The sequence below is a fragment of the Pristis pectinata genome, chromosome 6 (assembly GCF_009764475.1).
Source record: "Pristis pectinata isolate sPriPec2 chromosome 6, sPriPec2.1.pri, whole genome shotgun sequence".
Classification (NCBI taxonomy): domain Eukaryota; kingdom Metazoa; phylum Chordata; class Chondrichthyes; order Rhinopristiformes; family Pristidae; genus Pristis; species Pristis pectinata.
The window spans coordinates 96362539-96389242 of record NC_067410.1 but is presented as its reverse complement, the minus strand read 5'-3'; the positions used below and the strand labels follow the sequence as shown (position 1 = coordinate 96389242).

Sequence of the window (26704 nt, the reverse complement as noted above, 5' to 3'; positions counted from 1 at the left end):
AAGTAAAGTCAGTGGTGAGATCTCCTGATGCTGGGAGTTTCTATTTCCACAGTTCAGAAGGGACCTTGAGACTGATAGGTCAAGAGAGACAAGATGTGCCATTTCAAAGTCAATTGTGGAAGTAGGGGTCCAGGTAAAGGAGAGATTCATTTAAGAAAGGATATATTGGAATTACAAGCATATGAATTAGAAGGAGAAATAGTACACTCAGCTCCTCTAGCCTGCTCCACGGGCACCATTGTGTACTCTTGAAGTGGGATGAGGACAGTTTTCCAACTGGATTAGTCTGATTAGCACTAGAGATGTGCCCACTGGACTGCAGTTACCCCAGCCCTACTACAAGCCAAAGTCCATAAACTCTTGTCAGTGTACAACATCAGGAGGTGTGATGTCAAAATCACCACCAGGATCTCAGACCTTCTCAGAGTCATTGCATATACATTTGGACATTTTTGTTTTGACTATATTAACAAGGAACAACTTTAAGCAAACAAAAATGTGCAGGACCAGGCAGACAGCAGTTTAAACCATTGTCCTTTCACCTTTTGGTGTCAGATTGGAATGCAGGCAGTCAGTTGGCATGAAAGTTTCCTGTGCCTGTAACTGGGACAGTGGCCTAACACTTGCATTATGATGGAATGGTATCAATAGAAATAAACTTGTAGAAGCTTCAATGTCATCTTCTAATAATTTTCATTTTGGGACCTAATTCAAATCCAGCCCAGGCCGGTGGAATGCAAGTTTCCTCTTCCTGGAGGTTGTGAGAATCTCAATTAAAAAGAGTTTGACTAATCTCAGTTAGGGTGTCAGTGAATGTGATTTCACACTGACCACAAAACAGACTAATTGGCAGTTCTTTTCAGGGAAGCCAATCTGTTCACTACTTGTAATGAAATCACAAATGCATTCTTTATGCCCCAGTTTATAATTTTACAACAAATTATGACAGAGAAAATCTGCCCCCCCTCCACCTGCAAAGAATAGCTGTTGTAGGAAATGAAATGTCAAAGTGATGGACTAGGTCTGCTCCTTTGTGAATGGCTGGTCATTGGGATAAAATAGAAAGGGCTTTAGCAGCTTGGAGGTATCCCAAGCTGTATCTGACTGGTGAATTTGTGATACTGAACATCAAAGGTAAATTGCTACATTCCCTGTCATTAGTATTCTTCACTTTTTATAAACACAAAGTTACACTCACTTTTTGTATGTTTCAAACATTAAATTGCTGTTTAAGCATATATTTAAATTAAAACTGCTGCAAAGTAATTTCTTGAATCTGAAATCAGAGGAGTTTAACCCTGGGGTAAAAAAGACCAAAATGTGCTCAGTTTCACTTTGTTTAGTGCATCACACTTAAATTACTGTGTACGTTTGGTGCTCTTAAACCTACAGTGTAAATCCACGCCAGTTTGTTGTTCACCACTGTCAGAGGCAAAATGATTTTTAGGCCCTCATCTCATGAATCTTTCAAACATAAGGTTGGGCAAGAAGGTATTTTTGCAGAAACAATGCTTATTGGAAGATTGAAACTCAGATCCCATGAAGAGCACAACATTGCTAATAAAGCCCTTATTTTAGAATTCTTTATGTCACTAAACTACGCTACCCTTACTTTGACCTGATCCCTGGAGAGTTAAACACAAGCACATTCTCCGGAGAAGAAACTGGCAGCAGGAGAGCATAAGCTATTAGGTAGTGATTATTCAGTCAATAAATATTTAATGGAGTATGGGTGCCACTGATCTGAACTAAATAATAGAATCATAACATACTACTCGATAGATACACGACATTGAAAATGTTAAAACAATGCTAGAGCAGTTTTCATCTTCCAAGAAAAGTAAGCTGGTGAACAGGAATTAAAGTGTCTAACCACTTGTGTCAAAGATGAAATTTATTAATATTTGAACTGGGAATATTTGAATGTGGCGGCACGGTAGCGTAGCGGTTAGTGCGACGCGATTACAGTGCCAGCGATCGGGGTTCGATTCCCGTCGCTGTCTGTAAGAGGTTTGTACGTTCTCCTGTGTCTGCATGGGTTTCCTCCAGGTGCTCCGGTTTCCTCCCACATTCTAAAAGATGTACGGGTAGGTCAATTTGGGTTTAAAATGGGCGGTGCGGACTCATTGGGCCAGAAGGGCCTGTTACCACGTTGTAAATAAAAAAATAATTTTTTTAATTTTTAAAAATTAAAAAAATTAAAATTAAATTTAAGAAGTAACATTGTATGGGAAATGTCACATTGACTTATTAAAGAGATTAAAAAGAGATTAGACTTTTACACAAATCAGTGTTGATACATAGGCTTTAAGAGTATCACCAGGGCACAGCTTTTTTTTAATTCATTTATTTTTCAGGACTTGGATATTGCTGTTTAGGTCAGCATTGATTGCCCATCCCTAATTGCACTTGAGAGAGTAGGGGTGAGCAACCTTCTTGAATCCCTTCTAGAATTTAGACCCAATGATGATGAAGGAACAAAACAACTTTCCAAATCAGGATAGCGCATGACTTTAAGGAAATTCCCTACAAGTGATGGAATTCCCATGAACCTGTGCCCCTTTTGGAGTTTGGTAAAGTTGGGATAGCCTTGGTCAGTAACTTGAGTGCTTTCTCGGGATGGTACATGCGACAGCCACAGTGCACCGGTGGTGAAAGGAAAGAATGTTTAGCCAATGTCCAGAGTTAATCATCCTGAAGTAGCAGAAAATATAAAACATGTCAATTGCTTTTGTCATTTTGTACTAATTTGATATGGAGCACATTTTCCAGAATCCTAAATCGACAGTGCAGTGATTCATATTGTTTGAAATAAGGCAATACTAAACACAGAACAATTTGGGAAAATCAGTAGTCAGGTGTATCAAGCTTTCAATAAAAATGATTTCCAGCACCCAAATATTTCCCTTCCTTTATATTTTCTATCACTATTATTTTTCCAATTGCTCTTCCTTTTTCCTATTTTTTCTGCTATTGATTTCTTTGCATCAGGTCACTGCACTTGCCAATCACCCTGAGTATCTTTGTCATTTTTAATTTCTTCTCAACCATTATATCAGGCACACTTTTCCAAATATCATCAGATTTACAACACTCAAATGAGGTCCGATCTTTATCTGTGACTCTGGAAAAAAATAGCACAGCATTAAACCTCATATGTAACATAATGTATCGGAGAAATGCCTTTGTTTCTCATGTAGCACTGGTACAGTTGTTCTGTGGAAATCAGCCAGAACTCCAGGTCGTAAACCTCTCCAAGGGCTTGTCCAGGATGCCAATGTCAGGAAGGATTAATGATTTGTATTCTCTGATCTACAGTCCTGAGCTCTGCAGCTTGATAACATCATTCTGGTCTGTTGGAAGTTTTTGGGCTCCCATGGTGATGGCGACTGAAACGGATGTTGCCAGACATCACCTGCTGAGGATGAGTTGCTCGAATCCACCACCAGCACCCATCCTCTGCTGGACTAATTACCCCTCGAGAGGCAGACCTTGCCCACATTCACATGTTAGTGCTGCATTTTAAACCTGCGTGCCTCTTGCCATCTGGATGAAATTCCCACTGAGAAGTTTTAAACTTCACCAGGAAAGCTGTGCATTAAGTCAAGTTGCTGTGACATGGCAAGTGGGGTTAGAGGCATGTTCTGCTTGCTAATCGCTCATCAGCAGAAAAAATCTTAATGATGGGTGAAAAAGCCATTATCTGATTTCTCTTTGCTTGCTAGTGAAACATCTCTGTTCTCCACTTCTTGTCAGTTACAATAATATTCACAATAAATCAGGTAAACTTTTCATTGAACAGATAGTTGGAGGAAGCTCTTCATCCTGCCACAGTGACTGAGGGCACATTTAGAAGCACTTCACCCTGATCCATCTATGTTCATACTATATTGACAAAAGATGATGTAATTTTATAACCAGTAACTAAAATTATCCATATTTGCACATGTGAGCAAGAGGCTAATCCTGATTGTGAAATACGAAATGGTATCTTTCACATGCAGGTACATACACACACACACACACACACACACACACACACACACACACACACACACACACACACACATATTACCTTTCTCAATATAAATCTTTAGCAGCAACCATAGCAATTCGTTGTAACACTGGATGCTTGGATGTGATATTTTTGACTTTATTTTTCATGAGTCTCCGAATAGAGCAATTTATAATGGCACATCTAAATTATACCATATTAGTTCTTAAAAGATTTAGGAGGTTTTGTGGGTAAACAAATTGCTGAGCCCAAGGTTCCAGGATGAATTGGCATCTTTCCTCTGCCAAGAAAGGGAGATGATTCACAGTGTAATTGAACTCAGAAATCCCTGCTGGAGAAGCAGGTGAGGATGGGATCAGGCTTGTTTGTGATGCCTTTCATGGTAAAATAGCCCGTTGAAGAGCAATAAAATGATTAGATTTTGCAGTGCTGAGTTCTCAGCTCGATAACATCATTCTAGTCTCTCATCTCAAGCTGAATGAGATGCCCGAGAGAAACAGCAGGAGCAGGAAACCTTGATGAATGGTTGCACAAATTTTGCACCATTTAACTATAAATCTGTAAAAAATTGAATTGATGTCCCTGGAAATTCATACAGATATATATTGTGATATTGGTAAGAATATTTGTTATGACCAACATGCTCACCTCAGAGGAGGAGAGAAATAAAGGCAAAAAGAGACTGCACAAGAACCAAAGTTAATAAGAGTATATCAGAAAATATTAATTATGAATTACTTTGATAGTCTTTAATAATGAATGTTAATAGTGAAGGTCAGAGTGAGAATTTTCCAACTTCATGCTGCAGGTCACGTCACCTGACATGTCTGCACAGTGGAAAATTAGGGGTGGTTGTGCATAACATTCCAAACATTAATGTAAATAATTGAATAATCACGCACATATCTCCCACCGAATTTCCAGTGAGCATTCCTGGCAGTGGAGTATCCTGGCTGGAAGCATGAATTTGAGTAATCAGGCCCCATTGCTTGACAATGAAAAGCAGACACCAAGCCTAAGGTTCTGTCTTATATTTGCACTGTTACATCAGTGTAACTGAAACAAGCTCATGAAAAAGCACTTGAGACCCTTTTGCTCACTTATTTAAACCACAGGATCTGACGGTGTGAGTTTTGTCAAAGTACTTTACCACATCACATGTGTGTGACATGGTCTTTCTGTCAAAACAACAGGAGCCTGCTTACTATTTTTTTATCCAAGTCAGTATCTCTTTATGGTTACCCAACACAGAAGAAAAATCTGTTTCTTTTACGTCAGATGTGATCATTTAAACATTCAAAAAAAGAGAGAAGCATTGTTTTGGAAACTTAGCTCTGCTAAATATTTCCTAATATTGTTGAGACTAAATCAATGTTATTTAAAGATTCCTGTAGCAATCTGCCATGTAAGACTGGCCTCCTATCAGTTTATCTCAGTGGATGCTGCCGAGTTGCTTGTATCTAATGATCAAGGCTGCTGTAACACAGTTGGCAGCTTGGTTGGTAGTTGGTTCAGCAGAAGTCAGGCAGTGATCCAGTTTGCCATCTGCATCTGTCTACACTGAATGATTCTTCACCGAACAGCTGGACTGAGCATTCACTAGAAGTCGAATCTATGATTACGGGCAAGAGAGAAAGTAGTGAAGGAAAGCAATCCCACACAACAGAATGCCAGCAGGTGGTGAAAATGTCATAATGATTATGTCACCACCTGATTTGGTCACGACATCTTAACCTGACACAAAGTATCCAGCAGAAGGAATTATAAACATGAAAGTAATAGTAATATGGAAGTCTGTTGCATGTATTATGATAAAATCATCACAGACCATCCAGAAAGACCAATTCCCACCAATTATATATGAAGTGGTTTAAAAATATGGTAGTTAAGTGGAACTTTAAGTATTGTCAGGAGAATGATCTTAAAGCATGACAAGAGTAAAAAGTGTTCTTTGTGCATTAATTGAATTTTGAACATTACTACAGCCAGTGCTCAATGAAAATCATTTTAACTGAGAATCTTTTAACAGCAAAAAACAAATCTTCTGAATGGCTTTAAAAAAAAGTTCCAGGGGAATGTTGGGATAATTGAAACTTAGCTTCACTGTCACATAAAGGAGAAAGTAGTATGGATGACTTTCGTCCTGGGAATAGAATTGAGAATTTAGACTTTTAAATTATACATTGGAAGCAGCAGCTGATAGCACTTGTGGGTCATAGGGGTCATTGATGATACCAATGATGATGACTTGCACTGATTTCTGTAACTTCACTGATGGGAAATGGACCAATAGGATGCCTAATAGAAAAGATTTATACCTTCTGTGATCAGAGCTGAAATTGGGGGGAATATGAAAACACCTTTTCAGGAAACTCAACTGGTAGAGAAACTGTTCCTTTACCAAAGCAAAACGGTGACCATCTCAGATGAAGAAATAATATGACATTGCTTCAGATTCAAAGTTCACTTTGACAGGGAAAATCATAATGCTGGCAATGTATCCTCTATTTTGTGTAGAATCTAACAGGCTGTGACTGATGTTTAGTAATGTTAACCAGCAGGATGATATGAAGGAGTAATTTTTTAAGGCTGTACTCTCTGAATCTTTGGGGTGTGAATATTCTCATACTTTATGATGCTTTGAGAGCTGATGAGCTTTTGCTGCAAAAGGATAACGGGAAAGTAACAAGAGAATAAGAATGTTGATTACTCCTGACACATTTACTCAAGTTGTGATTTTGTGCGGTTTAATAAGGTCTTTCCCAGATTAGTCAGTCTAATCTTACAAAATGGTTCAATTAAGGAGGAAATATTTGAGCCTTTTATTCAGTCAATTATCAGGAGATGTCAATGCAGTACTGGCACTGCCACTGTGAGACTCACTTATTTTGTTGATACATAATACATGATTTTATAACATATATGGTGAAGCTTAGAATGCTATAGTGTGGAGTTCATTAATATTTTATGAATGATTAATCTAAAAGGTGACAAGCCAGATATTTTCCTCCCTTTTTCTGTTGTTTCTAGTCACTATGGCCAATTTCACATCAAGTTTCTATCTTCAGATTCCCCAGTTTAGATCCATGGACTGACTCAGTCATGTTTCAATGTTGATGTCCACATATTCAGAATGATTTTGGTTCTCTCTTTTTATCCCACGTTTCCTCTGCTACTCTTGATGATCCCAATTTTTCACTTCAGGGCCAGATTTTTTTGATATTTCGAATGACAATTCTCCAGTGTTGGCTGTGATTGTCACTATTTTCTGGACTGACTACAATATCCTCACTTCACTCCAGATTGAATGAAATATTATTCATCATTTTTACCATGATCTTTGGGTTGCAGTTACTACCTCTTTCTAATTCACTATTTCAAATTCCTCTTTCTAATTAGGTGATGACAGCCTGTATGATGGGTACTCAGCAACTGCAGCAGAAGAGGAGCCGAATGCCGATGAAGAGACGGGCCATCTGTCCCTCAGTGCCCATGATCTTTCCTCACCTGCCACATCGAATGAAGACTTTACACCAAAGGAGGGCTCCCCTTACAAAGCTCCCATCTACATTCCTGATGACATTCCCATTCCACCAGAATTTGAACTCCGCGAGTCAAGCATCCCAGGTGCTGGATTAGGAATATGGACTAAGAGAAAGATTGAAGTGGGTGAAAAGCTTGGCCCTTATGTTGGAGAAGAGTTGTCAAGCTTGAAGGATCCTTCTCAAGGCTGGGAAGTAAGTACATAATTTCTATCACTTTCTAATGTCCATTGTCGAAGGACATGTGTTATTTGTAGAAGCTTCTGGTTTGGAATGTGTTTGAATTTTTGCCATGTGATTAACAAACATATTCAAGAAGTGGTTAGGTTTTGAATGTTGTCATTCTGTTGGTGTACTGAACATTTAGTTCTATCCCAATACAAACAAAACAGAAAACTTCAAATTGGTACTTTGTGGGTAAGCATATTTGTCTGGTATGGAAAGTAGCTTTTGAACAGTCCATGCAAACATAGGAGCAGCTTCGCCAATTGACTGCCCTTATAGTATCTGCCCATATCTTCCCTATCAGCATTATAGTACCTCTACGTCTATTGAAATCAGTCAAAATGAAAGTCAAGTCAAAGATTGCATTCATATATGACCTTGCATATATCACAAAGGACTTCATAGCTGCTGGAGGTCATAGTCGACTGATTTGCAATGATAGTTACGTAGCAAGGTGAAAATTTATTTCTATTAACTTCTAATGTAGTGAGTCCTTTAACGTATTTGGAAAGAAGTTCCTGGTACAAATAATTCTAGAAAAAAGTCCATTAGAGAAAGTCCACCCCCAAAATCTTATTGGAAGTGGTGATGAGGAGGTGCCTCAATAACTAACTACATAACTCAAGGTACAATTCAATTTATGTCCACAATTTTTTTTCCTATTTCACTTCATATCTGGTGCTTTTACTACCAGCAATGCCTATTAACTAATCAGAAACCTAAAATATATTAGATGGTTGGTGCAGAATTGCCAATGTATGAAGATCATTTTCTGAAAGCAGTTTTATAATTGTGTAATAACTAACAATTGATAATAATGTGGCAGTGGACCTGTTACTACATTATATCCTAATGGTTGGTTAAATAATTTGATAAATCATAATGAAGCTAACAGGTAAAAATAATATTCCATATATGGAATGCAAGCATTCTTATATTGATACCCTTGTTATTTTTTTCAAATGTGGAATAGAGCCTCTTTGCAATTTTTCCTAATTGTCATATGTTGCCAACATACTCGACACAGAACATTGATTTGTCACCTTTATTGGCCCAGATGGTGCTCGTCTTTAGCCGATGGTTCTGGGGAGGACCACAGGCTAACAATCCTCAGGGTGCTCCTCCTTGTCTGCCTCATTGTACGGCAGAGATCAGTGTAACTGATCTCCAGTTCCATTGTAGAGCTCAGCACTAATTCCAGGGACAGTGCTCAGTCCTGCTGAGGGAGGGGCCGAATGCAGTTTATAACTAATCCTCCACTTTACACCAGCCATGGCTGGCATATGTTTTGTAGCCCCATTCACTTCAATGGGGTCAACAAACTGGATTGGAAAGGTAAGTGCAGGTAAGTGGTGTTTATTTAATTTAATTCCTAATGACCTTAATTAACATATCAATTATATCTGTCTTTTAAATGATGACATCTTTTTTTAAATGGCTATCAGCATTAATTAGTTGAAAAGAGCTTTGAATTCACAAATTGTCAACAGGTTATTAGGGTGGTCTGGGGATGGGACCTCAGGATCTGCTACTGAGGCCTAGTTGCTGCTTGTTGACTACTATATTTCATGGGAAGACTCTGCCAGTAAGCCCAGAAGATCAATTTGTCCCATGGAGTCACAAAAGGTTTGTGCAGCCGTGGAGATTTGGATGGGGGAGAGTGAGCACAAGGTGTAAATTGGGTCCAGCACAAAACTGCCCATTATTTCTAGCAATATTAGAAATCATTTTTATAAGAAATGTGAAGAGAATAACAGATAGAATGCAGTTTAGAAGATGAGGTAGCTTTACAACATGACACAAAGCTGCTTTGTATCAAAGTCCAATTGATCATTGTTTACATGCTGGTTCAATAACAGGTTTTATACTGTGCAGTGAAATCCTACTATGTTTGTACTGTTATAAAGAACTTACAAATGGAAGACTTCTAATAACCTTATAGTTTTCCAGTTATGCAGAAAACTGATCTGATATTTTATGCACCAATGCTACGAGATAATCTTTCAACTTCAGCGGTTCACAATCTTTGTTATTAAGAAGATTGCACTAAACATGTATTATATATATAAATATATACTAAATAAAAAGAACTATTCTAATGAGCAAATGGTGGTAACAATAGCAATTTTTATATTTATATAGCATCTTTAATCAATGCCAAATGTACCAAAATACTTCATAAGTATGCAACGAAACAAAATAAAAATTTGCTTAAAGAGGTACATTTTCAGGAACATGTTAATGGTGGAAAGAGAAGCAGAGAGGCTAAGAAGTTTAGGAAGGAAATTCCAGTGTTTAATGCCATGGTAGCTGAAGACACAGCCTGCCACCGAGGGAGCAATACATTGGGGGATGATCAAGATGCTGGAATTAGAGATGCACAACTGTCTTGGATGGTTACGAGGCTGTAGAGGTTACGAATACAGAGAGTGGAGTACATTAATTGAAGACCTATAACCATCTAAATATTCTTCTCAAGATTATACGGAATCATGTAAACAATGTCTTTGCATAAATCCTCCTCAACATTTTTTTCAGTTTTCTCATCAAAATGTAATTTGTACCGAAGATTTCAAAACATTGAAGGATCTGAGAAATTAATATTTCATGTATGTAAGTGCCAAGCAGGAGCATGGATGTACAATTATATGTATCAGAGAATACATCGCCAGAACTGCAATATATGTGGCTCTGCTTTCCAACTATAGTCATTTTGACGCTGTATTTCAATGAGATTTTCATTGTATAAACATGTAAAAATGAAAATTTAAGATTAAACTTTATTTGTTTCTGAAGATATACTAGCAACATAGAGCCAGAAAGAGAAAAGGTTTTATTTTGAGTAGGCATTCCAGGTAAGGCTGAGTACACACTGGTTCACCAGATTGCACTCTCAATAAGTGCCTAGCTGCAGAAGGAAATATCACAATAAGAAGAACAGTCACATCTTCAACAACTGTATTCAGCTCTTGTGAATGAACACAGAGGAACATTGCAGACAAATGAACCATCAGAAATTAAAGAAGGAACACAAAGACAAACATAAGTGTCCTGAGAAAGAAATGATCTCGTTGCATATGTCCTCATCCCATTTCAATATGCATTTCATATTGGTGGCATTTCCTTTGAGGAAAAGGAGGCACACGCTGCCCTCTCACAATGATGATGTGTGTTGGCGATGCAGCCACCTCATGATGCCTTGCACCATTACAACTTCAAATCAAATTGGAAAAAGCTTTGCTAATCACATTGTAATTAAATAATTCAGCCTTTAGAGAGTCAATTTGACATTATCAAAGAGAAAATGGGATAGAAATGTGATGCATCATATCTCATTGCAAGGACACCATAATTTTCAAAGCAAAATAATGCCACTTTCCCACTGTGATGTTCTCCAATTACATGCTGATGATGTGAAACAGGTCATTGCATGGTATATTGACAAAAATATTGGCAAGTAGGGGGCATCAATAACCTTCACTGTTGCTGCTCCCTCTTTAAATAATTACTATTAGGATGAAATTGCTTCAGAAATCACTGTGGGATTTTGAATCATTTAATTACTCCGTGACTTAAATCTGTGATTTGTATGGGTAAAAATAATTACAAATGGAAGTCACACTCCAGTATTGAGGAAAGATCTGAAATCAACTGACCTGGATATATTTTTTAAAATAAACCAATTTCTGACATATAGACTTTCCATTAAAAAAATGTTTTTTTAATCTGTTCCATCCGGAGAGAAACACCACTACACATCAGGAAAGGTAATGCAAAAACACAAAGCTGCTTATGTGTGAGGGAGGGAAATTTCTCTGCTGCAATCTCAAGGTGCACAACCTCATTCTATTATTGTTGCGTGACTTCAGTACATCATCATTCGAATCCAAAGCAGACTGCAGTGGACCCAACCAGAAGGCGGGCTTTCATTGTTGAAATCACTTTGTTACAATATCAGGTTGCACAATGATGTTATCGAATAACTTGATTGACCCAGAAATGAAATTCCTGACACAAGAGCTGCCTGGGATGAGCAGCAGGAATGAGAAATAGTAAACAAAATGGGTGAAAGGGAGAGTGAAATTTGAAAATGAAAATGGGAACTATGACCCAACAGGGAATTGGTTGAATGTGATTAGATTGCACTTGCCTTATTCTGGACTTGCAGTCATAAATTTAAGCTTTCATCTCATTTTTAAGGCCAGCACGAAGCATTATCTAATCAGGTATTTGTTAGTTGAAGTACAAATTGAACAAGAAGGTCTGGGCGGGGTCACAGGACAAGGGTAAAGGTCAAACCTTTTTGCAGTTTGTCATGGGGGGTTTCCTGTGGGTGTGTTGAGGATCTGAGTACAGACGAACTGTGTGTCCCAATGACTATGAAGAAAGAAACTGACCACAGCAACCAAGAAGAGGAGAGTAAAGGACTTTGAATAAACTTGGTGACAGAACCTCCAATAACACATTATGGAACCTTGCAACAGGTTGATGGTATTCATAACATCTTTATCACTCATGAGCAATTCCCAGTTTTATCTCAACTTGTATTAACTGATTCCAACATTTGCCAATTTTAAGGATTCTAAACACTACAGCAATGGATTAAAAGATGCTCGGGTTAACAATGCTAGTACACAGATTCATTGAATATGAGTGCACAATCATAAATGTTTAAGCAATAATTTTGAATCCTCCAAAATGTCTGGGAAAGTTGGGAAAATGGTGAAACAGAGGCCCAGGTAAAAGGTCTAAGTGCTCCATCTTAAGGGATTTATTTTTAAAGAAACATCAAATCAGAGATGACATGAAAGCAATTTATTAAAAACAATACAATTCAAATATTAATGAAGTGTTACTGGACTAACAAACACAGTCTTGGACTATTGATCCAGACAAATGCATTCAAATTCCAGATCAGAATCTGCAGAAATTAGGTTCAAGTACTTAAATCTTTTTTTAAAAAGCCAGTATCAGCAATGTTAACAAAACTGCTGTATTTTCATATAAAACCTTCAAGTTCAATAATATCCTTCAGGGAACCTGCCATCCTTATTCAGTCTAGTTTACATGGGAATCCTATTGGTATTGGTATTGGTTTATTATTGTCACTTGTACCGAGGTACAGTGAAAAGCTTGTCTTACAAACCAATCGTACAGATCAATTCATTACAGAGTGCAGTTACATTGAGTTAGTACAGAGTGCATTGATGTAGTACAGGTAAAAGTAATAACGGTACAGAGTAAAGTGTCACAGCTGCAGAGAAAGTGTAGTGAAATAAGGTGCAAGGTCACAACAAGGTAAATTGTGAGGTCATAGTCCATCTCATTGTATAAGGGAACTGTTCAATAGTCTTATCACAGTGGGGTAGAAGCTGTCCTTAAATCTGGTGGTACGTGCCCTCAGGCTCCTGTATCTTCTACACAATGGAAGAGGAGAGAAGAGAGAATGTCCTGGGTGGGTGGGGTCTTTGATTATGCTGGCTGCTACACCCAGACAACGAGAGGTAAAGACAGAGTCCAAAGAGGGGAGGCTGGTGTCCGTGATGCGCTGGGCTATGTCCACAACTCTCTGCAGCTTCTTGCGGTCCTGGGCAGAGCAGTTGCCATACCAAGCCGTGATACATCCAAATAGGATGCTTTCTATGGTGCATCGGTAAAAATTGGTGAGAGTCAAAGGGGACAAACCAAATTTCTTTAGCCTCCTGAGGAAGTAGAGGCACTGGTGAGCTTTCTTGACCGCGGCATCTACGTGATTTGACCAGGACAGACTGTTGGTGATGTTCACTCCCAGGAACTTGAAGCTGTCCTCAGCCCTCTACTCTGCTCCCTATACACTCATGACTGTGTGGCCAGATTCTGCTCTAACTCCATCTACAAGTTTGCAGATGATACCACCGTTGTAGGTCGTATCTCAAACAGCAATGAGTCGGAGTACAGGAAGGAGATAGAGAGCTTAGTGGAATGGTGTCATGACAACAACCTTTCCCTCAATGTCAACAAAACTAAAGAGCTGGTCATTGACTTCAGGAAAGGGGGTGGTATACATGCACCTGTCTATATCAATGGTGCTGAGGTCGAGAGGGAATCCTGACTGGTTGACTCTTAGCTGCCCTCTGAAATGATCAATTTGCTGATCAGTTCTGGAGCAATTAAGAATAGACAAGAAGTGCTGAATGAATGATGTGCACATCCTGTGAACAGATAAATAAAAATCTCCTAGGTTGCATTTAAACTTGAGGGACCAATTCAAAGTCAAAGTCAAGTTTACTGTCAGATGCACAAGTACATGTATGCACAGGTGCAATGGAAAAACTTACTTGCAGCAGCATCACAAAGCATCATATAAGCAGCAATCACAGGAAAAAACATAAATTATACACATTTTTACAAGAAAGAACACAATTAGAACAAAAAAAACAAAGTCCATTTTAGTGCAATGCCATCAAAATGGTCATGGTGTTGCTAAACTGCATTGCTGGTTGGTTCAAGAACCACATGGTTGAAGGGAAGTAGCTGTTCTTGACTCATGGGTACCGACTTTAAATAGACAGTGCCTTGTATTTAATGCCTGATTCAAGCTTAGTTCTGTTGTAATTTTACTGGGTCAGGGAGAGCGTTAAGTGGAGAAATGTATACACATGGCAGATATTTGCTCTGGATATGAAGTTTTAACTTTTCTAAGAGAGAATGTGAACTTGAAACAATTACCTCTGGAGCAACAAGTTATCTCTGGGTAAGATACACATGAGCATCTAGGAACTGTAGTTTGACGCTGCACCAAAGTCGTGCTAATTACCTGAACATCTATTATTCTAACCACATGGCCCTGGATTTTGTAGTCAGCACTTGCTTTTGACTTTGTAGAAAGCTTCCATAAGGATCAAATGACTTCTGTACCGTAACTTCACTTTGTAGTGTCAGCTGTGCCTCACTTGGTTGTATTTATTCCACAGTGACAGAAGGTTCTGGTTTCAGCTTCTACTCTTTTGACTTGAACAACAAAATGGTGCTTGACTCTCTAGTACTGTGGCAGTGCCATTCTGTCAAAGGCATGTCATCTTTCGGATAAGACATAAACCAAGACCTGCTGCTCTCTAGTGTGGATGTAAAAAAACGTTCCATGGTAGCACTTCAAGGAAGCAGCAGAGGAGTTATTGGAGAAAATTCGGAGGGATAGAATTAATATACGTTTGGAAAAGCAGGGATTAATCAAAAATAATCAAAGAAATGCAGAAGCTGGAAATATTAAATAAAAACAGAAAATGCTGGAAACATTGAATGGATCAGGCAGTGTCTGTGGAAAGAGAAATAGTAAATGTTTCAGGGCCAAGACCTCTCATCAGAGGTAACTCACTCTTTCTTCCTGGCTTTATCAGAGCTGGTCACTTCTGCCTGTCATCATTTTGGCTCAGTCTTTTCTCTTTCTATTAGTATAGAGTCACCTGCTGGATATTTCCTACAACCTTGTTTTTCGCAATACATAACGCAAAGAAGCATAATGGACTTTCAATTGCCACTCCAAGTCATTTGGTCTCGCCCTTCCAGAGATATTCCCTTTATTCTACCCATCTCCCCCAAACCTTCTCTGCTACTAAAAATTAACTTGTTTTTCTCTAACAAATAAAAAAAACTGCAGATGCTGGAAATGTGAAATAAAAATGCTGGAATGCTGGAAATACTCAGCAGATCAGGCAGCATCTGTGGAAAGAGAAACAATTCACGTTTCAGATCCAGATCACTTCATCAGAACAGTTCTGATATCCCATATCTGAAATGTGAACTGTTTGTATTGTTTTCCCTCTTTCCCAGTTTTGATGAAGGGTGCCATGTATTAAAGGGACCTTTTTGGTTCCTGATGAAACCAGGTCAATCGAGCACAGCTTCCAGCAGTTTGTAGGCAATAATCTGAGAAGGGAATCAACCCTTAAAGGCACAGTCCTCTTGGTGGTCTGACACCAGCAATACACACAATAGTTAGCATTGACACAGTTGTAGAGAGGGAGAGAACTCCCAGATTCACTCAAAGGTGAATCGAAGCTCTCATCAGAGGAATAAATGTCAGGGGGAAGGTGTTATATTCCACGGGGGCCAGGGGAGCTCATATTAGCAATGCAGAAATAAGTTTCATGTCTTCCCAAGATACATCAAGATGAGCTGCACGTCTCTAAAAATAGTGAGTCATTTCAGTAATTAGTGTCATACAGTCATAAAGATGTACAACATAGAAACAGGCCCTTCACCACACACATATATCAGGTTGGGACTAGGTCGTACAATATTGCCATGCAACCAATGTTTTTGGCAGGAAGTCTGAGTCAGTTTTAAAGGTGAGGCTGATTTATCACTCGATCAGCAAGCAGAGTAGCAGCATTAATAACAAGGAGACACAAGACTGCAGATGCTGGAATCTGGAGCAACAAACAAACTGCTGGTGGTACTTAATAGGTCAGGCAGCATCTGTAGAGGGAAATAGACAGTTGACATTTTGGGTTAAGACCTTTCATCTGGACTGGGTTTTAGACTTGTCCAGATGAAGGGTCTCGACCCAAAATGTCAAGTGTCCATTTCGCTCTGCGGATGCTTGCCTGATCTGCAGAGTTCCTCCAGCAGATTGTTTCTTTTGCAGCAGCGTTAATAACATGGAGGTCTGGGAGACAGGTGAAGCTGGTAGGTTGTTGCACCTCCCTGGCAAAGAAATTTGTGCTGGCTCTGATTGAAAGCTAGGGTCAGGCAGGCAAACACTGTGCCATGTGGTTCTAAGCACAATCATTGAGTACCTCAGAATCAGCCCATACGGTTATCATAAAGAGAGATTGGAGATGTTAGAATTCTTTTCAATGGAGAAGAGAAGTATAATAGGATATTTAGTGGAGATTTTCAAATTTATGAATAGGGAAGGATCATTTCCACGGCTTGGGGAGTTGGTAAGAATAGCTCATCAATTTAAAGTTGCTATTAAGACAGTGAAGAGAGAGGTTTGGAGAAATTTCTTCCCACATAAGATTGTTACAGAATGGAGCCCACCTGAACTGGAAATTCCTATGTTTCTGTCTTAGCAAAAGTGTTTAAATTGTAGTGGTATCACAATATTGATCAAATGTGGGAGTGGAGGGATGTATTAGTTACATAATGCAAAGGCGGGTGTGACAGCATCAAGAGTAGGGGAATATACTGACCTTTTGAGGTTACCGACTTGGATTTATTACAAGGTTTGTGCATTGTTGCCAAGATTTTTTTAATAAAACCCAGCATATATTAACCTCTCTGCAGGCAACCTAGTAGGTAACCAAGTGTGATGATACTTTGACTGGAACAATGATTATGCACTGTGAAATGTATGATCTACGGCAGTGCAAAATAAGAGGTTTCATGGTTGCATGTTATACAGGGTGTCCCAAGTTAACGGAATTTAATATCAAACAGAATATATAAAAGGTTATGCGGTATTGCCCAAGTTGGATTTCTGGTCTAATGTGTTTGTATTCCTAAAGAGTACCAAGTAAGGAACAATTTTTGAGGTGCATTTTGACAGTAAAACTGTAATGAGGTGATTATTTTACAGAAAGAAGAGTCTGGGAGAAAGAGGCTGAGAAACAGAAAGACACAAGCAAAAGTTCCAGAAAAAAGGGTCTCAGTAGTTTAGAGTCAGGAAGGTATCATGACCATGTTTTAGACATCCAAAACCTATTTACTCTATGTGCAAAATTAAAATACTGTAGAAATCTGAAATAAAAATCAAAATGCTGGAAATACTTTGCACATCAGGCAGCATCTGTGACGAGAAGTAGAGTTAACATTTCCAGTCAGTGGCTGGTTCTGATGAAGGGTCATTCTTCTGAAACATTAACGACACTTCATTCTTCCTCACAGCTGTATAACCTGTTGAGTATTCCATCATTTCCCGACCCCATACATTAATGCTGCACACCTGAAACACACATTTGGCTGTCGAAAATGTGATTCAGTTGCAAAATTTCAGTGCATAACGTCTTTACCCAGAGTGGCAGATATCTACAATTCATTACTGCTGGGATAGGTCAAGACAAATACTCCAGGTGGATTAAACTGTATTTAGATAACTAATTGAGGGACATGAAGAGACCAGTTATGTTGATAAGAGTTAGATGGAGAAGTACAGAGGAAAGCTTCAGTAGGGCATTAGTGTAAGGATAGCCTAGTTTAGCTGAATGATGGCTTTCTGAGTATTTTTTGTAAAAGGATGGAGTGTGTTGGAGGCAGAGATGAGGAAGAAGAATGCTGAAAAAGTGTATAGCTGGTTACCCCGAGAGTTGATTATTAAGCCTGAATCTACCTAGGTCACTAACATAGTTTCAAATTGAAATTAAATTTCCAATATGTGGGACACATTCTGGTTGCATGAGCAGTTTCACTCAATACAAACAGATTGAATAAGGTACTATCAGTGTTTCAAAACATATTGCTGTTTAAAATGCAAGTTTTATAGTTTAGTTCTTTTGTGATTGTGAAATAGCATATCTTCTAATTTTCCCATGTGAGCATAGCAGGGAATCCATTGGGGTTTTAATGAAGTAATTCTTTGCCAAAAATAATTCCTACCCTAGTATAATTTTAAATCCAAAAGTATCAATATGCACATGCCAGTGTGTTGACTCTGCCCTTGCATTTCTAGTTATCTCAATATGTTTAGTGGTCAGCTGCCATCCCATTCCTTTGTTTATAACTTACTGTCCCAGGAATGAAAATGACTTTTTAAAATTTTTTATGGATGCTTTAATTTATGGTAACTTTACTTCAATGCACTTAGAGCAGTTATGAGACACTGATCCCATGGGAGGAAAAGAAGAGATAAATATATTTTAGACTGAAGGAGGGGGAAGAAAGATAAGAACTCCAAAAGTCCTCGATATGTTTAATTGCTGGTCTGACAGGGAGCCATAATTCCTTCCATTAAGTAAATATGTTGTAAAAAAATTTATTATGAAATGCCACATTATGCAAGGTTGATATTCAAAGAGAACTCTTCCAGGCACTAAACACAGTAGGTTCCATTAACACAAACTGTCAATATGCCACCAACTCTGGGCCTGTAAAATTAAATTGATTTGGTAAATGTAAGCAAGATAGATCTGTTTGCTTTCATCATCAATTTCAAATGGGAGAACAGGTGATGTCACCAACCTGGGAGTGATAAAGATGATAGGCCATCTGGAAAACTGGGTGATAGATGGCTGCAGTGTTGGGGGTACATGGTGATACTGTGCTGCGGGCCACAAGGGATACCAGCATTAACAACTTTTCAATAATGTCTTGATAAATTTCTCTACTTTAATAATATAGAAATGGTGAGTTATTACTCTGATTGCCAATATAAATAATCTGAGTTTCAGCTGTTGAAGCATTTATTCTGGCAGGATTTATTTTAATAATACACAATAATAACAGATCATTCAGAATTGTCAACATATTTCAGAAGGTACACTATGTACTTTCTGTGCAAACCCTCTCCCCCCCAACCCCCCCACCTAAAGGGGAAAAATAAATATATTGACGTGCATTTGTATAATTGCAGCACTATCCAGTCCCAACTCACAACATGGACTGCAGCCATGGGCAGAAAGTCAAAAATGGTTGTGGGCTCGGAATGAAATTGTAGTTAATGTGGCCAGAAGTCAGAAGGGGCTGATTGGATCATTTGTTGATATAATGAAGATTTCATTGTGTGTTTGTATAACATGTCACCTTTCAGAGGAGTTCTGCCAATTTTGAATAATGCCTAAGTCTTTGCAATTCCCTTTCCCTTCTCCACCCTACTGCCTGCTGTGTCTTTATCCCCATACAACATTCTTCATCGAGCTATAGCCCTCCAGGCATTGTTCTTACCATCATGTTATTCATCAACACCAATATCAGTAACCATAAAGTGCATATGGTCTAAAGATGTAAATAAACGTTCTGAGCTGATTCAGAGATGTAAGAGGGAAAGAAACTTGATTGCATTTCAAAGAATGAGAAATTAAGATAACCAAGAATTCATCAAAAATCATTCCAAAGAACAACTCACGCTCCAGTGAAGTGCAGAGAAACTGCTAGACAGTCTGAAGGTGGCGTCTTTTGAATGAGACAGTATATCAAGGTCCTATTTGTTCTGTCAGATGTTATTTCAGAGAAATTCAAAGAGCTATCAGTGGTATCCTGGTCCTTATTTATCTTTCTGTCAACATTTGTTATAACAGTCTATCTGGTCATTACAACATCGTTGCTTGTGGGAGCTTGCTGAGTACAAATTGGCTGCCATGTTTCTTGCACTAAAACAATGCCCAAAGTTGTTCATTGATCGTGAAATAATTTGAGACATTCTGAAAAAGTCCTATTTAAAAGCAGTTAATACTCAACAAGTAAATCTGCACGTTGAAGATAAAATTTGCATGAGGATCCGAACCCTTCAAAAATGCAGATTCAATGGGGAAAATATTAATTGGGCTGATGCACCGAGTTAATTACGAAGAAAGTAAGTAGTTTTCACAGCACTTCACAACCAGTTCATTATTTTTGTTCATTAGGGTAGGTGCTGCTGAGGTGTGAGCCAGTGCATCAGGCAATTTACACACTGTGACACACTTTAGCTAAGTGGTGCATAGAGGTGACAGCCAAGATTGTGTGCTCAGATCTTGAAGTGGAGTTTGAACCTTCAACATCCTGACCCAATGGTGACAAGACAACCACTGAGCCAAGTTAATGCATTATACTGAGTCAAGCTCTCGGTAAAGCTGCTTTCAAAATCCTTGTGGAAGTGCATCATTCTCTTATTTTGATGATATTTCAGATGCTGGCTAAAGGACACTTCTGTTCCTTAAAACACAGCTTCCCTTACAGCTGTAAACTTAGGGTTAGTAGATTAACCCTAATGCCAATAGCTTGTTTCTACTCAGTGGAATGCTTGCTCAAAATTAGTACAGAGCTTATGCACAATGTGTTTTACCTCTTTCTTTTCACTGATGAAATAGCAATTTTTAAAAATTCCATGTTGTTTTACAGTCATGGTACAAACAAAGTTCATGCAGCCACGAAGGCAGTCAAAGTGAATGGGTTCATTGCAGTTTCAATTATTTATAAACTGCTTTCTTAATTACCAGATCAAAAAGCTTCCACTATACTAATCAATACAAGGCCTTTGTGGAAAGGAAGGCACAAATATCATCATTTCCTAGAATCACCTAATTCTAAACGTGTTTCTTCAAAAACAAAATGACAACATTGTACTTCACAATGCTTTAGACATTATATGGCAAAAATAATAAAATGATAAAATCATGAAGGGCATAGATCGGGTGAATGCACATAGTCTTTTTCCAAGGTTGGGGAATCAAGAACAAGAGGAATAGGTTCAGGGTGAGAGGGGAAAGAGTTCAAAGGAACCTGAGGGGCAATTTTTTCACCCAGAGGGCGGTCAGTATATGGAATGAGCCCAGAGGAAGTGGCTGAGGCAGGTACATTAACAACACTTAAAAGGCACTTGGATAGGAAGGGTTCAGAGGGATATGGGCCAAACATGGGTAAATGGGACTAGCTTAGATGGGAATCTTGGATAGCGTGGACCAGTTGGGCCAAAGGTCCTCTTTCCATGCAGTATGAGTCTGTAATAGTCTATTGCCCTCATGGAAACTGGGTTTAGAAATGCTCATTATCAGATGTAGATATTATTTTGCATAGTTGACATTGATGCCAATTATAAATATAGAAAATTAATCCCTGTAAACTATATTTAAAGGAAAGCAAAAAAAGCCTATTTAAATCTTTCACTCTTTCTTTTTAAGAGTTATATTAGTGTTACTTTCTCTGGTGACTTGCGTCTTCCAATTCTTTTTGCAACGGACTGTAACTTGCGTCAGACTGATACAATAATGTTATAACATATATGCCAACACAACAAAAACTATGAACTAAATTACTTGGTAACAATTAACAGCAATGAGAACCATCAAGGCAGAATTTGGAATGCAGCAGGCTTATTTAACGGTATCCTTGATCCCTGTCTGTGCTAAATTCCATGGCATGCTGATTATTTCTGGAAATTAAGATCATGGTTCATGATAAACTGATCAGAAATTTTTTCTAAAAAATAGTGAACCCACCACGAAATCCTGAAAAAAAAATGAACAGCTGTGTAGTAATAAGTAGTCCCAAACGCAGATATGAACTCAATGGGTACTGGAATTAATTTGTGTAAGATATTTCACAGTGCATGCTCTTCATAATCTGGAAGCATTACTAGCCCATTAACAGATCCCAAGAGAAAGAAAAATAGTAATAAGGCAACTTTTGAATCACCAGGTAGAATTAGCTACAGAATAATTTATTTTTCCTTGTCTCCTGGGAAAGTAGTGGATTGGGGCCACCTTTCAGTCTACTAAAGGGAGGGGCCACAAATGCTTATGAACCAAAGTAAGAGCTCGTCAAAACAGTAGTGCCCTCCTGGTTAAACTCCACTGCCTTTTGATTCAGATTCTTGTCTTTCAACACACAGCTGTGTCAGGCGTTTCAATTAACTGCCTCTCTAACGCCTCTGTTCCTAGTGAAAAGGGAGACGGCAGTCTATTAACTAGCAGGAAAAAAACTTCAGGAAGCCAAGGACTAGTTTGAGGAGTCAAAGGTCAAAGCTGTAGCCACGGAACAGTGAAGAAGACAAAGGTGTGACTTGATGATTGAGCAAGCAGTAAGAAGGAGGACTGTACACTGCAGGAAAGGGATGTCACAGCTAAAAGCTAAGGAGCCCTTAAGGTGCTGGCTCTCATTGTAGTCAGTGAGTCATTTGGAGAAACTTGAACAGTATATTAAATCATGGGCTCCAGGGTGAGTGAAGGTGGTCTTGTGAATGCCTGAATTCTTTTGAATTGGCCTTTTTTTTCCCCTGAGATTCAAAGTTCTGACTGAATGGATTTGTGCTATCAAGAATGAGCACAAATCCACTACTTATTGAGAACTGGACGAGATCATTCAGATTAAGCAACGGTAAAAACGTGTTTCTTTGATCCAATTAACCAAAAGGATGTTCTGTAAAATATGTTAGATGAAATCCCTGTAGCTTCTCAGAAGACAAATGCAGACGGATTATAAGTAGGAACTTCAGATCCTCTCAGTCATTCATCTTACCTTCTGGCCAGCAGTAGGCTTCTGTGAAACAATTTTACAAAGAAAGTAATTGCTTGGGGAGAGAAGTTTGGAACTGATTCAGGAATAGTGCATTCAAGCATATCAAACTTCTTTGAAATTTATTTAAAATTGTTTTGTTATTATACAGCCTGAGCACTGATTCATTCTGCAGCCGAACAGTTAAGCTTTGATCTGAAAATTCATAAGGATGTGGAAGTCATGATGGAAAATCAACTACCTCAAATTCAGTGCAGGTCTTCTTAAATAGTTTGAAATGACTGGCATGTTCACTGCTCTTTGCCATTCCAGTAGTCATCACATCACTTAATGGTTAACAACCCGACAGAAAATTCTGGAGGTACTCAGCAGATCTGGAAGATATGTAGAGAGAGACAAGCTGAGTTAAAGTTGGAGGTTAATGTCCTTCTATCAGGACTGTACAGTTGTGATACAAACTGGAAGGATTGGTTATCTTAAATTGTGAATTCATTGCTGAGTCCTGAGAACTGTAAAATGCCTACTGTAAAAATGAGATACTGCTTTTCAAGCTTGCATTGGGCTTTGTCGGAACGGTGGAAGAGGCCAAAGAAAGAGGTTAAAGTAAGAGTGAGATGGAAAATTAACATAACAGGCAACTGGATGTTCAGATCACTCTTGTATACTGAGCTGCAAAGTGGTCACTTAATCTGTGTCTGCGATTTCCAATGTAGAGGAGACTATATTGTCAGCAATGAGTGCAGTGCACTAAATTGGGTAATAAAAGTTCATCAACATGTGATATTAACTCAATTTTTCACTCTCCACAGATGTTGCCTGAACTGTTGGTATTTCCACCAGATTTTTCTTATTTCTGATTTCCAACAAATGTTCTCTATCTCACAGTTCCAGCATCAGTTCTCTATCTCTTAATATCTCTATCTCTAAGTAATGATTTCTATCTTTTCCTTTCTTGATGAAAGTTCATCAACCTCTTTTGACTCTTTTTGCCACAGCTGCTGTTTGACCTGTCTGAGTATTTCTGGCATCTAGAATTTTTTATATTTCATCTGTCTGAGGAGGATGTGTACTTGCAATTGCACACCATAGAATTCTAGAAATATCTGGTACATAGGAAGGCATTCAGCTCAGAGAGTTTGTGCTAGGCAAAAAATAAGGCAATTTAAACTATTCCCAGTTACCAGTTCTATTCCCAGTTACCAGTTCTCAGTCTGTTACCTTGTGGGTTATGGCTCTTTATGTGCTCAACCAGATTTTTTTTTTAAAATGTGATGAGGATTTCTACCTTGACTGCCAGTCATACAGTGAGTTCCAAATCCTCATTACAGATGGGATGAAAAATCTTTTGAGTTCAGCTATAACCTTTCAACAGATTATCTTAAACCTAAACATCTCTGCTAAAGGAAATAGGTCCTCCCTGTTCATCCTGCCCAGAAATAAAAAGATTTCTGGATTGTTAAGGAAACCAAGGAATTTGGGGATAGTGTTGGAAAATGGTGCTGAGGTGGAAGATCCACCACAATCTTAATGAATAGTAGAGCAGGTTCAAAGTTCTTGACAGCCTACTTTCGCTCCTATTTGTTATGTCTCTCTTATTCTCCTGTTCAAATACCAATCCTGAGGATGCAATAATGGAAAATAATAGGAAATCACTTATTGTCTAGTATGAGTTTTTGCATTCTAAAATCAGCTGTGAGGGAACAACTGTTTGATACAGGAATATTTCAGTCCAGCTATTCGCAATTTCTAAACCTGGCCTTGAGGAGTGGTTACACATATTGATTACACTTGGAAAAAGATGCAAAGAGGGATGCTATTAATGATACCTTGAAGCTAAATGTGGGCAGCCTTCCCTCTTCTGTTAACTGGGCAGATTGCAGGGTCATGGTTAGAAAACTTGGGTAGAGGTTAAAGGAAGGTTAAGGCAGCACAGCTGAGCATCAGCGAGTTGGCCCCCTATTGGGATGGGACAGAGTGCTAAGCCAGCTATAATTCACAGTCGAAGTGTAGACAATCACCTGTAGAATAGAAGGAAGAAAATCAGAAGCAAGTCATCCCTGGAGCTAAAATAAATTAACAAATCAGAAGGAGGTTCTTACTCTGACGAAAGCTAAAGAGGATTAAGATGAAAACAAAAATTCCTCGCTCCTGTCCTGTCACACAGAGTTTAGAACTAACCATCAAATGAAAGGTCAATGTCTCTAATAGGGTCCATTGCTGCAAGTGAGATGGATCCCATCACTGTCCATGGTACAGTGAAATACAAACAGATATGGCACATGCTGTTAGTCGACTGGTTTGTGTGCTCACCAGCAGCTGTGAGCCAATACAATTGGTTTCAGCGGTCACTTTGCAATGAAAAGGTTTAGCCTGTACCAGATTTCCCCCAAACATCTCCCATTCAAGGCACTAGTGGAGGTATTCATGTTTCTTTGTTGGCTCCTTCTATAATGTCTTAAGAGATTAACAGTGAGCATGAATGAGGGCCCACGGATTAAACAACAAAAGCCAGACTCACTACATTGCTGTTTTGATTTTTTTGTCCTTCCCCCCAGTAGCTTGAAGTGAGAGTTAATGCATCCAGGAGCTTCAATAGTTTGAAAAATATATGTGAATCCTTAGAAAAATTATCTTTTTCTCCTTTTACTTCCCACCTCCCACACTTCCCGAAATCTACCATTCCACAAACCTTTCCTTAACCAGGAGACTGAAAGGGCAATCTGCTTGCAGCTCTGTTAGAATCCCTAATGTGACTGATCACATGGAGATGCCTGAGAACAGGGTTGGTCAAATCACACTCCCTCACCCCAAAGGGACAACACCTTCACCCCTTTACCCATCCATGGATCCCACACTATATGAAAAATTACAGAAAGCTAATTCATGATTTCTCTACTCCCTGCCGCAACACATTGGTATATAGGCCAAGTAAGTACTTGGCTTTGGAACTTTCTGTTGATAATAACCAGTTAAAGCATTTTCCCTCTGAATATAATAGAGGCCTTTGTAGATCCTACTCATATTTTGTTTATCTTGCTGTTGTCTCCTTTTGACTGCCTTGCATGAACTGTTATGCTGGCTTCGGATATATATTTCAGAACCTGCCAGTTGGGAGTAAATGCAGACACGGCTCCCAGCGTTGTCTCGGATGCAGAGCAGCTGAACTGTGACCAGCTTTCAGCAATGTGACACTGCACTGATTTGGTGAAAGACTATCCCAGCAGTTTTATTGTGCTGTGCGTCCCATGTTGATTTCCCAAGTAAAATCTTTCAGTAAATCAACCCATACTGTCCATCTCTTTAATCCCTCAGCAACTCAATCTGTGCAACTCATTTCTTTAATACACGGTTTGGAGACAGATAGTGCCTGTTTGCAGTGGTGATCTCAACTAGCCCAGGAAGGCCTCGGCTTGGAAACCTGAATATTAGGTAGTTCTTTAACTTGATTTTTAAGAATAGAATAGCAAGCATTTACTTTGTTAATAAAAGGACATATGTTAAAGGAAGTGTCTGATATGCATATAATTTATCAATCAATCACGCACACACACACACAGAGGAAGGACCTATTTCCCTTGGTAGAGGGGTGAATGGTCAGAGGACATAGATTTAATTTTATTGTTGGACAGAGTTAGAGAGTCAAGGAACAGAATGATGGGATTCTGGAATGCTGTGCCTGAACAGGTGGTGGAAAGAGAAAACCCAAATTCGTTTAAAATGTACATGGATGAGCACTTTGAGCTGGAACCTGCAGGGCTTTGGACCAAGTGCTAGGGAGTGTGAGTAACCTAAG

General features: G+C 38.8%; 1 protein-coding gene across 3 annotated transcripts in view; it reads left to right on the top strand.

The window, feature by feature from the left end:
* The first annotated feature begins 7679 nt into the window (after nt 1-7679).
* The window catches only part of mecom (MDS1 and EVI1 complex locus), a 358144-nt gene continuing 339119 nt past the window's right edge, over nt 7680-26704 (top strand). For all 3 annotated transcript variants that reach the window (XM_052018370.1, XM_052018369.1, XM_052018371.1), the window contains exon 1: nt 7680-7752. The gene's annotated coding sequence lies outside the window, so the exon portion shown is untranslated. The remainder of the gene's footprint in view (nt 7753-26704) is intronic.